Source organism: Elephas maximus, chromosome 2 (genome assembly GCF_024166365.1).
Source record: "Elephas maximus indicus isolate mEleMax1 chromosome 2, mEleMax1 primary haplotype, whole genome shotgun sequence".
Lineage (NCBI taxonomy): Eukaryota > Metazoa > Chordata > Mammalia > Proboscidea > Elephantidae > Elephas > Elephas maximus.
The window spans coordinates 44,849,028-44,863,093 of NC_064820.1; positions in this window are offsets into that span (position 1 = coordinate 44,849,028).

Here is a 14,066-nt window from a genome sequence, read left to right on the forward strand (position 1 = left end):
ATGCTTCAAAGAACATCATCAGGAAAGTGAAAAAACAACCCACAGAATGGTAGAAAATAGTTGCAAATCATATATCTGATAAGGGACTTGTATCTACAATATATAACAGACTCTTAACAATGTAATATTAAGACAAATAATCCAATTTAAAAATGGGCAAGGGACTTGAATAGATTTCTTTTTCAAAAAAGATATACAAATAGTAAGCATGTAAAAAAAAATGCTCAAGATCTTTAGTCATCGTCATTGTTAGGTGCTGTTAAGTTAGTGCAACTCATAGCAACTCAATGTACAAACAGAACAAAACACTGCCAGATCCTGCTCGTCCTCACAATCTTTGTTATGCCTGAGCTCGTTGTTGCAACCACTGTGTCAGTCCATCTTGTTGAAGGTCTTCATGTTTTTCACTGATTCTCTACTTTACCAAGCATGATGTCCTTTTCCAGGGACTGATCCCTCCTGATAACATGTCCAAAGTGTGTGAGACGTAGCCCTGCCATCTTTGCTTCAAAGGTGCATTCTGGTTGTACTTCTCTTAAGACAGATTTTTTCGTTCTTTTGGCCATTCATGGTATATTCAATATTCTTCGCCAACACCTTAATTCAAAAGCATCAACTCTTCTTCAGTCTTTCGTATTCATTGCCCAGCTTTCACATGCATATAAGGTGATTGAGAACACCACGGCTTGGGTCAGGTGCACCTTTCTCTTCAAGGTGACATCTTCGCTTTTCAACACTTTAAAGAGGTCTACTGCAGCAGATTTGTCCGATACAATGTGTCTTGATTTCTTCACTGCTGCTTCCATGGGTGTTGATTGTGGGTCCAAGTAAAATGAAACCCATAACAACTTCAATCTTTTCTCCATTTATCATGATGTTGCTTATTGGTCCAGTTGTGAGGATTTTGTTTTCCGTATGTTAAGGTGTAATCCATTCTGAAGGCTGTGGTCTTTGTTCTTCATCAGTAACTTCTTCAAATCCATTTCACTTTAAGCAACCAAGGTTGTGTCATCTGCACATTGCAGGTTGTCAGTAAGTCTTCCTCCAATTCTGATGCCTCGTTCTTCATATAGTTCAGCTTCGCTGATTACTTGCTCAGCATAAGTATGTTGTTGTTGTTGTTGTTGTTAGATGCTATCAAGTCAGTTCTGACTCATAGCAACCCTATGCACAACAGAACAACATACGGCCCGGTCCTGCCCTGTCCCCTGAATTGCTGCTATGCTGGAGCCCATTGTTGCAGCCACTATGTCAATCCAACTCACTGAGAGTCTTCCTCTTTTTCGCTGATCCTCTAATTTACCAAGCATGATGTCTTTCTCCAGGGACTGATCGCTCTTGATAACATGTCCAAAATATGTGAAAAGCAGTCTCACCATTCTTGCCTCTAAGGAGCATTCTGGCTGTACTTCCTCCAAGACAGATTTGTTCATTCTTTTTGCAATTCATGGTATATTCAATATTCTTCACCAACAGCATGATTCAAAGGCATCAATTCTTCTTTAGTCTTCCTTCTTAATTGTCCAGCTTTCCAAAGCATATGAGGCGATTGAAAACACCATGGCTTGGGTCAGGAGCACCTTAGTCTTCTAGGTGACATCTTCGCTTTTCAGCACTTTAAAGAGGTCTTTTGCAGCAGATTTGCCTAGTGCAATGCATCTTTTGGTCTCTTGACTGCTGCTTCCGTGAGTGTTGATTGTGGATCCAAGTAATATGAAATCCTTGACAACCTCAATCTTTTCTCTGTTTAACATGATGTTGCTTATTCATCCAGTTGGGGGGATTTTGTTTTCTTTATGTTTAGGTGCAATCCATAATGAAGGCTGTGATGTTTGATCTTCATCAGTAAGTGCTTCAAGTCCTGTACATTTTCAGCAAATAAGATTGTGTCATTTGCATAACGTAGGTTGTTAATGAGTCTTTATCCAATCCTAATGCCCCATTCTTCTTCATATAGTCCAGCTTCTCAGATTATTTGCTCAGCATACAGATTGAATAGGTATGGTCAAAGGATACAACCCTGATGCACGCCTTTCCTGACCTAAACCATGCAGTATCCCCTTGCTCTTGATCCATGTATAGATTCCTCATGAGCACAATTAAGTGTCCTGGATTCCCATTCTCTGCAGCGTTAGCCATGATTTGTTATGATGCACACAGTCAAATGCCTTAGCATAGTCAATAAAACACAGGGAAACATCTTTCTGATATTCTCTCCTTTCAGCCAGGATCCATCTGACATCAGCAATGATATCCCTGGTTCCACGTCCTCTTCTGAATCTGGCTTGAATATCTGGCAGTTCCCTGTTGATATACATGCAGCTGCTTTTGAATGATCTTCAGCAAAATTTTGCTTCCTTGTGATATTAATGATTAATGATATTAATACAATAGTACAATAATTTCTGCATTTGGTTGGATCACCTTTCTAGGGAATAGGCATAAATATGGACCTCTTCCAGTCGGTTGGCCAGGTAGCTGTCTTCCGAATTTCCTGCATAGAACGAGTGAGTGCTTCCAGTGCTGCATCCGTTTGTTGAAACATCTCAATTGGTATTCCGTCAGTTCCTGGAGACTTTTTTTTTTCTCAATGCCTTCAGTGCAGCTTGGACTTCTTTCTTCAGTACCATTGGTTCCTGATCATATGCTACCTCCTGAAATGGTTGAATGATGACCAATTCTTTTTGGTACTGTGACTCTGTGTATTGCTTCCACCTTCTTTTGATGCTTTCTATGTCATTTAATATTTTCCCCATAGAATTCTTCAGTATTGCAACTCGAGCTTGAATTTTTTCTTCAGTTCTTTCAGCTTGAGATGCTGAGAGTATTCTTCCCTTTTGGTTTTCTATCTCCAGGTTTTTGCACTTGTCATCATAATACTTTGTCTTCTTGAGCTGCCCTTTGTCATCTTCTGCTCAGCTCTTTTACTTCATTTTCTTGTTTTGCTTTAGCTACTCGATGTTCAAGAACAAGTTTCAAAGTCTCTTCTGACATCCATTTAGGTCTTTTCTTTCTCTCCTGTTGTTTTAATGACCTCTTGCTTTCTTCACGTATGATGTCCTTGCTGTCATTCCACAACTTGTCTTCAGTCATTAGTGTTCAACGCATCAGATCTACTCTTGAGATGGTCTCTAAAGTCAAGAGAGATATATTCAAGGTCGTACTTTGGCTCTCACAGACTTATTTTAATTTCCTTCAGTTACAACTTGAACTTGCGTATGAGTAATTGATGATGTGATCCGTAGTCGGCCCCTGGCCTTGTTCTGACTGACAATATTGACTTTTCCATTGTGTCTTTCCACAGATGTAGTCGATTTGACTCCTGTGTATTCCACCTGGCAAGGCCCATGTGTATAAAAAACCGTTTATGTTGGTGAAAAAAGGTATTTGCAATGAAGAAGTCGTTGGTCTTGCAAAATTCTATCATGTGATGCCTGGGATCATTTCTATCACCTAGGCCATATTTTCCAATTACCGTTCCTTCTTTGTTTCCAACTTTTGCATTCCAATCGCCAGTAATTATCAAGGCATTCTGATTGCTTGTTCGACCAATTTCAGATTGCAGAAGTTGGTAAAAATCTTCAATTTCTTCATCTTTGGTCTTAGTAGTTGATGTGTAAATTTGAATAATGGTCATATTAACTGATCTTCCCTGTATGTGTATGGATATTATCCTGCCACTGATGGTGTCGTACTTCAGGATCTTCAAATATTCTTTCTGATGATGAATGCAACACCATTCCTCTTCAGTTTTTCATTCCTGGCATAGTAGACCATATGATTGTCTGATTCAAAATGGCTAATAACAGTGCATTTCATGACTACATGGGTCTGTTAAATCTGTAGAACTGTCACTAAGAAAGGTAAATTTTCTTGTTTAATTTATACCTTAATAAAAAAATGGAAATAACAAAAATTATTATTCCATGGGTAAAAACTATATAGAGTAGTAAGAGAAAATCTAACATACTTTAATAGGATTCCCAGAAAAAAAGAACTGTGAGAATAAAGGAAATGGAATATTTGAAGAGATTATAGCTTGCATTTTATACACTTACAAAAGACATGAATTAACAGATATGGGAGGGATGCTGTATGTCGATCAGGATAAATAAAACAAAAATCTGCACCTAGACACTATATAGTGAAACTAGAGAATATGAAAGACAAAGAGAGGATCTTAAAAGTGATCGGAAAGGAAAAACAGATAATCTGCATGTACTTCAATTTAAATAATTGTAGTCTCCTCAGAAGAAAGAATAGATGACAGAAGACAGACAAACAATATCTTTAAAGTACTGAACAAAAATAACTGTCAACCAAAATTCCTGGACTTGTCAAATCTATCTTTAAAGAATATGGAAAAATAAAGACATTTCTATATAACCACATGTTGGGAGCATTTACAAACAAAAAAAACTTCACTAAAGGAACTTCGTTTTATGTACTTCAATAAGAAGAAGGTGATCTTGGAAATATAATCTCAGATACGAGAAAGAATGTTGAGCAAACAAGTTAGTAAAACATGTAAACAAATTTAAACAAAACAATCTACATGAAATAATATTTTAATTTAGGAAATAAATTTAGATGACAATAGCTTGTTATTTAGGAGCAAGTGATCATAGTTAAACTGCTCTAAAGCTCTTCTATTGTTCTGGAGGAGGAATAATTGATCAGCTTCAGACTTTGTGAAGTATAGAGAAAAAATGCAAGAATAACCACTAAAAGAAGAAAAATAGAGTGTAGAACTTGTACATAAGTGGGGACAGGAGAGGAATGAAATAAGGGGAAAAAAAAGAATAAATAAATCAGCAGCCAAAAAAGAAAGGAGAATAAAGAAGCATAGAAAGAAACCTGACAAATATAAAATACAATGTATAATGAGAAACAAGTCCTACGTGAAATTAAATTTAACAGTTAAAGATAGAAATTGCTAAACTGCTAAAACATCTACTACAGGCTGCCTACTAGAGATACACTAAAACTAAAAAAAGTTAAAAGTTAAATGATTAAAATATGTGTATTAGATTAAAAAAAAAAAGCTGGGGTATCTGTACCAGTATCAGACAAAACAGACCAAATCAAATAATATAATGAGGGATTTAAAAGGTCCCTTTTCACATAATGAAGAAAGTCTCAACTACAAGGAAGATTTAAAAATTATAAACTAATATGTACTTAATAAAATAGACTCACCATAAAAAACAAACATTGATAAAAATTTGGGGAAAGATTGACTTGCTGGTCATCATAGTGTGAGGGTCCAACACACCTCTTTACTTATTGTTGGTTTAGGCAGACTCACATCCTGATGAATGCTGTTAAAACTTGATTTTCTTATCTAAGATGCAACGGCACTGGGTTTAAGATGCATCAGTTGGTCTCAACCCACCTGGAGCAAAGGAGAATGAAGAACACCAAAGACACAAGGTAATTATGATCCCAAGAGACAGAAAAGGCCCCATAAACCAGAGACTACATCAGCCTGAGACAAGAAGAACTAGATGGTGCCTGGCTACAACTGATGACTCCCCTGACAGGGAACACAACAGAAAACCCCTGAGGGAGCAGGAGAGCAGTGGGATGCAGACCCCAAATTCTCATAAAAAGACCAAACTTAATGGTCTGAGACTAGAAGGACCACAAAGGTCATGGTCCCCAGACCTTCTGTTAGCCCAAGACAGGAACCATTCCCAAAACTAACTCTCAGGCAGGGATTGGACTGGACTATGGGATAATAATTTTTTTAATTATTATTATGGGATAGAAAATGATGCTAGTGAAGAGTGAGCTTCTTGGATCAAGAAGACACATGAGACTATTTGGGCAGCACCTGTCTGGAAATGAGATGAGAGAGCAGAGGGGGTCAGAAGCTGGCCAAATGGACATGAAAATAGACAGTGGAGGGAAGGAGTGTGCTGTCTCATCAGAGGGAGAGCAACTAGGAGTTCATAGCAAGGTGTATATAAATTTTTGTATGAGAGACTGACTTGATTTGTAAACTTTCACTTAAAGTGCAATAAAAAATTTTTTACAGAACTCAATTTTCTTATAAAGTGATATATCAAAAAGAGAAAGCACAGGATTCTTCTATGGAACCTTTGATCAAAACAATAAGTAATGGTGATTGGACACCATCCAGTTCTTCTAGTGAAAAGAGAGAAGCATGTGCAACAGAATTTCAAATTCTCAGTGAAAGTCAGACTTTCTGGAGCCGTTGAGGCTCAATGAACCCTTGAAACTATCACTCTGAGATAATCTTTTAACATTAGACCTTAAACTGAAACTATCCCCTGAGGTGTCCTTTGAAACAAAAAATAGTTTATCTTAACAAGTAAAGTATGTTTATGTGGAAAATTGTGCTCTTATATTTATCTACGTGAGATCAAGCTGACAACAACTAGAAAGGGTAGATGAGAAGCTTAGGGGACAGTGAGTCTAAGCCAAAGAAAGTAGAACAATTCTGGATAGGATGTTGAGAATGTTTGCACAACTTGAAGAATGTAACCAATGCCAATGAGTTGTGCATGTACAAATTGTTGAAATGGTGTATGCCTGTGTGTATTTTCACCAAAAAAAAAAAAAAAAAAAGCGAGCATAGGAAAGGAAGTGAGCAGGATTCTCTAGCAAAGACCTTCAAATGCCTTCATTTATCTTTAGTGCTGATATAACACCTGCTCAACAGGAGAGGAGCCCAGGGACCATGGCTCAGCCAGCTTTAAAAATAAAGAGCCTTTGTTAGATTCCCTGCGTTAAAACAAGGAAAAATCACTACAGGGTTGGTGTCAGTGATTTTCAGATTCTATTTAAGAATTTTCCTGAAGATTCCACTATAACATATAAGAATCTCCTATATAACAAGAAAACAATTTGTTAATTTGTAAATGGAATAACTTTTCCATTGACTGAAGTATCTATTTTCATTAGTCCCCAGCACCCTGTTTCCAAAAACAAGGTACACCGAGGAAACTGAGTTAGTAACAGAAGGTTGTTTGGTCAACTTGGCATTAGAGAAACAGCTATTGGACAGTCGTAAGGGAAATTTCTTGCAGCCCATGGAAAATCCTGGTTATCTATCTCTGCCTCCTAGCAGAGTCCACTTCAGTAATGATCGGAATGTTCGTATCTGCAGAACTGAACTGCCTTTTTCCCAGAGGCTAAGCTGTTTAACGTTACCAGATGTTGAGTGGCTTATCCCCTCCCTTACTATATTCAATGAAGACTACCCCTTTCCAGGAATACATTCTTTCCTTAGGTATGAAAATTCCATTGATAAAGTTACTGCTTTCTTTTCCATCCCTTCAAATCCTCCGGAGTCCAAAAGCTTCTCCAGCTCTTCCTGCTTAGTATTGGGCAAGATCCCAAGCACCAAGGACTTCTACAGGGAAGGGATCTCGTCTATTATGTGTAAAGGTTTTAGTTTTTGCCTCAACTCTCACCTTTAAATTCACTGGGCTCTTTTTCTCATGATTAGGTGAATTTCTAGTTCTTTGAGTTCCAATAGTACTTGCTACTTTGGCTCTTTAATGCATAAAGACAATGCTTTGAGTAATTTCCAGATCTTAGTTTAGCCTAAATAAAAGCAGTTTATGACAAGATATTTTTAACCCTAACTTAGCAGTTCATGTTGCATGTCGTTTGAACCCAATTTTAATTCATGCTTTTAGTTTAAGGAAAAAAATGGATGTAAATAAAAATATTTACGTGAGCTTTGCTTTCTTAATAATGTAAACTTAATGCATTTATATATTTAAAATTTACTGTCAATTACTAAGCCAAGTAAATTATTTATTGAAAGATGACTATATAATCTTTTATTTTTTAATAATAGAAATTCAGCAAGCTAATCTCTTATTTTAAATTTAATTATGACTTAAAACTTTACCATTCAACTTTTTTCTCTCATATTTTGAGGACTACTTTGCTACTTTATCTTATGCTTTCACAAATTGCATTTGATATTCTGCATTAACATTTTTTATCTTACTTTGTAAACTTCTAATTTGTGCTTTTACTTTTATTAGCTCCCTTTTATGTTATTCTCATGAAGGGAAATTTATTCTTTTAATTTAGAGCTATAATTATAAGATTTTTCAAATTATTGTTGATTTTCTCTTAGCAATGTATTAATTTCATCAAATTCTTTAAATTTTCTGTAAATTGTGCTCAGAGACTTGAAATTACCTGGTCAAATAGCAAGCAATGCTCAGCATAAGTACAGTGGAAATAAATGTGGTTGTGAAGTCCTAAGAATGAGTATATTCTAGGGCCCAATACTTGAGGAATATAAAAATCAGCCAAAAAAATTGTTAAAACTGCGCACTTACAAAACTGCGGTTGTTTTCATGCTTCCTATTAATGTTACAGTGTACTTTTTAATATTATTCTTTGCTTCTTACTTTTCTAAATATGGGTGGATTGTTTTAAATGAAACAATGAAATACCTTTCTTATCAATCTTACATTGTACTAAGAATCATTTTAATGAACTGTGTTCTTAAAATAATTTCAGACCTTTTCCTCAGTTTACCTTATATTTAATGGCAACTGTAATAACATGTGTGGCAGGGATTGCTAATTGTCCCCCATATCCATTTCCCTAGCTTTTAGTAATCCCTGCGTTTCAGCTGGGTATATTCCACTTAGAATAAAGACAACGTTTACCAGCTTCCCTTGTAGTTTGGTGTGGTCATTGACTAAATTCTGGTCATTGGGATAATGCATAAGTGAAATTGATACGTGCAACATCCAGGAAATGTCCTTAATGTGAGGGGACATGTCCCTTTTTATTCTTTCTTGCTGGCTGGAACATGGACGGCATCTACCATGAGATGAGTTTGGAAATGAGAGCTGTACTATTTTCTCTGATGGATGTACCCAACCCAAATATGAGATGAGTCAGATCTCAGACTCTGCAGAAGGCTTTTCCATGAGTCAAAACCCACTGATTCTTCATGTTTGCATTCTCTTTGACAACTATTTCATACCTTTCTTTCCTCAAACCTCTGATACCTCTTCATTTCTCATTCTCAGCTGATGACTTTGCTTCCTGCTGTGTGACTGAAAAGAAATGCAACAAGGAGAGAATTTCCGTGAGCTTGCACTATCTCATTTACACCTTTTTTTTTGTGTGTATGTGTGCCCATATACTCTACCTTCCCTCCTAATATGAAAGGCACTTGTCCTGTCTAAGACCAAGCCCATCATCATGAATCCACTAGATCCCATTATAGTAGTAGAATTCTAGCCTTCCATGCGGGAGACCCAGGTTCAGTTCCTGACCAGTGCACCTCACGCGTAGCCACCACCCGTCTGTCAGTGGAAGCTTGTGTGTTACTATGATGCTGAACAAGTTTCAATGGCGCTTTCAGACTAAGATGAGCCAGGAAGAAAAGCCTGGCAATCTACTTCTGAAAGTCAGCTCATGAAAACCATATGGATATCAACAGTCCTATCTGTAACCCATCATGGGGATGGGGCAGGACCAGGCAGCAATTTGTTCCATTGTGTGTGGGGACGCCGTGAGTCAGGGGCAGCTGACAACAGTAACATCACTTACTGACAGACATCACTCCAGTAATTCTCCAATCCCTATACATCAACATAGCATGCTGTTATTTGTCCCATCTTAAAAAATTTCTGTGTTGACCTAACTCTCCCCCTTCAATAATCACCGATTTTTCTGCCTCTTTTTACTAGGTAGTGCAAACAGCTAATGCACTCAGCCACTAGCCAAAAGGTTAGAGATTGTGCTCACCTGGAAGTGCCTTAGAAGAAAGGCCTGGTGATCTACTTGTGAAAAAGCAGCCATTGAAAACCCTGTGGAGCACATTTCTACTTTGACACACATGGGGTCAGTATGAGTTGGAATTGACTCGATGGCAATTGTTTTTTCTTTCTTTTTTACAGCAAAATTCCTCAAAACATTTGTCTTTGTGTTGTCTTTAATTCCTCTCCTCCCATTTTCTCATCAACTGACTCAAGCTTTCAACCCACTGCCCGCAAATCTGCCATTACCTATACTGCATATTCCACACCGCCATAGAAGCCCTGGTGGCGCAGTAGTTAGAGCGTTTGACTGCTAACCTAAAGGTCAGTGGTTCGAAATCACCAGGTATTCTTCGGGAGAAAGATGTTGCAGTCTAATTCTGAGAGATGTATTGTAAACCCTATGGGATCACTGTGAGTCAGAATTGACTCGATGGCACTTGGTTTGGTTTTCTTATACTGCCACACTCTATACTGCCATAGGAGCCCTGGTGGTATAATGGTTAAGCACTCAGCTGCTAACTGAAAGGTTGGTGGTTTGAACCTACCCAGTGGCTCTGTGGGAGAAAGATTAAAGCCTAAAAAACCTTATGGGGCAGTTCTATTCTGTTGCATTAGGTCATTATGAGCTAGAATGGTAAAAACATGTGACTATGTTTTTATAGTTTGGAAACTCCTAATCTTAGCTTACTCCACATCCCCTCAAAAAGCCAAAAGTCTCATTCCTATCACTATTTTCTTATCTCAGTCAATGGAACTCCATTTTTTAATTGTTGAAAACAAAAACCTTGGAGCATTGTTGACTGGTCTCTATCTCTCACATTCCACATCCAATATGTCAACAAATCCTGTTGGTTCCACATTCAAAGTGTATCCAGAATCCGACCGCTTCTCACAACTGCCACTGCTACTACCTTGGTCCAGGCCATTGTCATTTTACCTTAAATATAAACTGATTTCTGTGCTTTTGTCCTTTCTCTCTTTAGTTTATTCATGACGCCAAAAAAAAAAAAAAAAAACCCAAACCCGTTGCTATTAAGTCAATTCTGACTCAAATAGCGACTCTATAGTACAGAGTAGAACTGTCCCATAGGGTTTCCAAGGAGCACCTGGTGGATCCAAACTGCCAACCTTTTGGTTAGCAGCCATAGCTCTTAACCACTACACCACCAGGGTTTCCTCACAGCAGCCAGTGGGATTATTTTCAAATGCAGTCAGAACATGTCACTTCTCTGTTCAGACCTGTCTGGTTGTTTTCCATCTCACTCAAGATAAAAGTCTAACTCCTTACAATGGTCTATCGGGTACTGCACACCTGCCCCGCCACTACTACATCTATGATCGCATCTCCTCTTAACTCTTCTCTTTACTCTGCCCCAGCCACACTGGCCTCCTTGCAGCTCTTCAAGTATGCCAGACACTTTAAAACTGTTTTACGTGTGCTCACACTGCCTGGAATTCTCTCCTTTAGGTATCTACCCTCATGGCTCATCTCTCTTACCTCCCTCAGGTCTTTGCTAATGGCACCTTCTCAATGAGCTTTTCCTTGGCCATCTTATTAAAATTGTGACACCTATTTAGTTTATTGTCAGTTGCCACTGACTGGAATGAGAACAGGATTTTTTGTTTGATCACTACTATATCCCCACTGTCTACAACAATGCCTGAAACACGATAGGTGCTTAATATTTATCGAATGAATAAATAAATGAATCACACTGAGCTGAGATATAATTGGTAGGAGATAAGTAGGAGGAGGGGGATGGGGTGCGTGGCCGGGGGAAAGGAATGAGCAAGGAAAAGGAAATAAGGCAAAAAAGACCTTGAGGCAAGCAACATGAAGTGTTGGGGGAACTTAACAAAGCCTTTTATGCTGGCTGGAGCACAGGACAGAATGGAGTGAACTAAACTTGGTGAGATACTTTTGGGAAGGCGATGCAAGATGTTATTGGCCATAATAAGACTTTTTTAACTTAAGCTTTTTATTAAACATAACATATATGAGGATAAGTCAAAAAGTATTGCTACAAAATCATAGAAAACTTTATTAAACAAAAATATGAAAATGTGACATTATTGTTTCTCTACGCAGCCTCCATCTAGGTCTATACACTTCTGAAGGTGGCGTTTCCATCTCTCCAACCATTTCTCAAAGAAATCTGCACTCTTCGATTTACACCACGTCAAAACGGCAGTTTTGGCATCCTCGAGGGACTCAAATCATGTTCCTTTTAAATGTGCTTTGGGTTTTGGGAACAAAAAGAAGTCCGAAGGGGCAAGATCAGGGCTGTAGCGAGGATGAAGTGTAAGGTTTCCCAATGAAATTCTCGTAGGACAGCTCTTGCTACCCTCGAAGAATGAGTAAGTACATTGCCATGATGAAAAAAATTCTTTGGTGCATTTTTCCTGGCCTTTTTCTCACCAATGCAAATTTTGATTTTCTTAAAACTTCTTCATAAGAAGCCCCCGTGATTGTCCTGTGTCCTTCGAGAAAATCTATCAAGATTATACCTTCCCAATCCAAAAAACCGGTCACCATAAGCCTCTGAGGGGTCTTCCATCTCTTGGCTCACCTTTGAGATCTTCCTGACCTTTCTGAAAATGCTTGATCTATCTAAAAACTGTTGTTTTATGTGGGGCAGCACTCCCATAAACTTGTTGCAAATCTTCAGTGATTTGGGAAGATGTCCACTTGAGTTTTGTTAAAAATTTGCTATTAGTCCTGATCTCAAAATTCATTTTTTTCCATGGTACAGAAAGTATCTTTTTTTTTTTTGAAAGCACCCTAATGAGTCCAAGACAAGCATATTACTGAGAGAAACTTACCTGTAGCCATCCACTGATCACTGAGACACGTTTAAACATGTTTTGTTTGGAATAAGCCCGTGCATGTAAGAGCTGGAACCCTAGTAGCAATACTTGTTGACTTACCCTTTGTCTTAGTTGTCTAGTGCTGCTATAACAGAAATACTGCAAGTGGATGGCGTTAACAAAGAGAAGTTTATTTTCTCATGGTACAGTAGGCTAAAAGTCCAAATTCAGGGTGTCAGCTCCAGGGGAAAGCTTTCTTTCTCTGTCACCCTTCTCATCAATCTTCCCCTGGTTGAGGAGCTTCTCAGGAGCAGGGGCCTCGGATCCAAAGGACACGCTCTGTTCCCAACACTGCTTTCTTGGTGGTATGAGGTCCCCTGTCTCTCTGCTTGCTTCTATCTTTTATATCTCAAGTGACATAATCTAATCCTGTAGGTTGAGTCCTGCCTCACTAACACAACTGCTGCCCATTCTCCCTCATTAACATCATAAAGGCAGGATTTACAACCCGTAGGAAAATTATGCAATACCGGGAATCATGGCCCAGCCCAACTGATACACACATTTTTGGGGGGACATAATTTAACCCATGACACCCTTGTATATAGAAAAGTGCACAAATCGTAAGTTTCCAGCTCAATGAATTTTCATAAAGTGAAAATGCCCACATAATGAGCACCCAGATCAAGAAACAGAACAATAGCAGCCCCCTGGTGTCACTGTCTTTCCTCCAAGGTAAACACTAAGTAATTTCTAATACCATGGATTTTTTTTTTTCCTGCTTCTGATTGAATTTTTATAAATGCATTCACACAGTATGTGCTTTTTTGTGCCTGTTTTCTTTCATTCGACATTACGTTTTTGAGAGTCATTCAGACTGTAGTGTTTAGTTCATTCATTCTCATTGCTGTGTGATGAACGGAGCCCTGGTGGTGCAATGGGTAAGCGCTGGTCTGCTAACTGAAAAATTGGCAGTTCGAACCCACCCAGTGGCTTGTAGCTTAGAAAACCTTACAGGGCAGTTTTATTCTGTCACACGCGGTCATTAAATTAATAGTCAATTTATTTTCACTAGCCAAAGATCTATTTCCAAGTACTGAGATGAGGGGGCTGACATTGGTGGTCATAGAGGTATTTCTTTGCTCTCCTTTGCTAATAAGAACCTGGCCACAAATAGCTTATATTAACTGTTCAGTACCTTTCTCAGTTGAGCAAGTCCCTAAACCACAGTGTGACTTTAGACTACTATTTGGTCCAGGCCATGGTATTTGCAACGTATCAGACACTAAAAATGTGTGTGCAGGAACATTAATTTTTTATTGTACCTTAGATGAAGGCTTACAGAGCAAACTAGCTTCTCATTAAACAACTAATACATATATTGTTTTGTGACATTGGTTGCCAACCCCACGACATGCCAACACTCTCTATCCTCGACCTTAGGTCCCCTGTTGTAGCTTTCTCGTCTCCTTCTGCCTTCTAGTC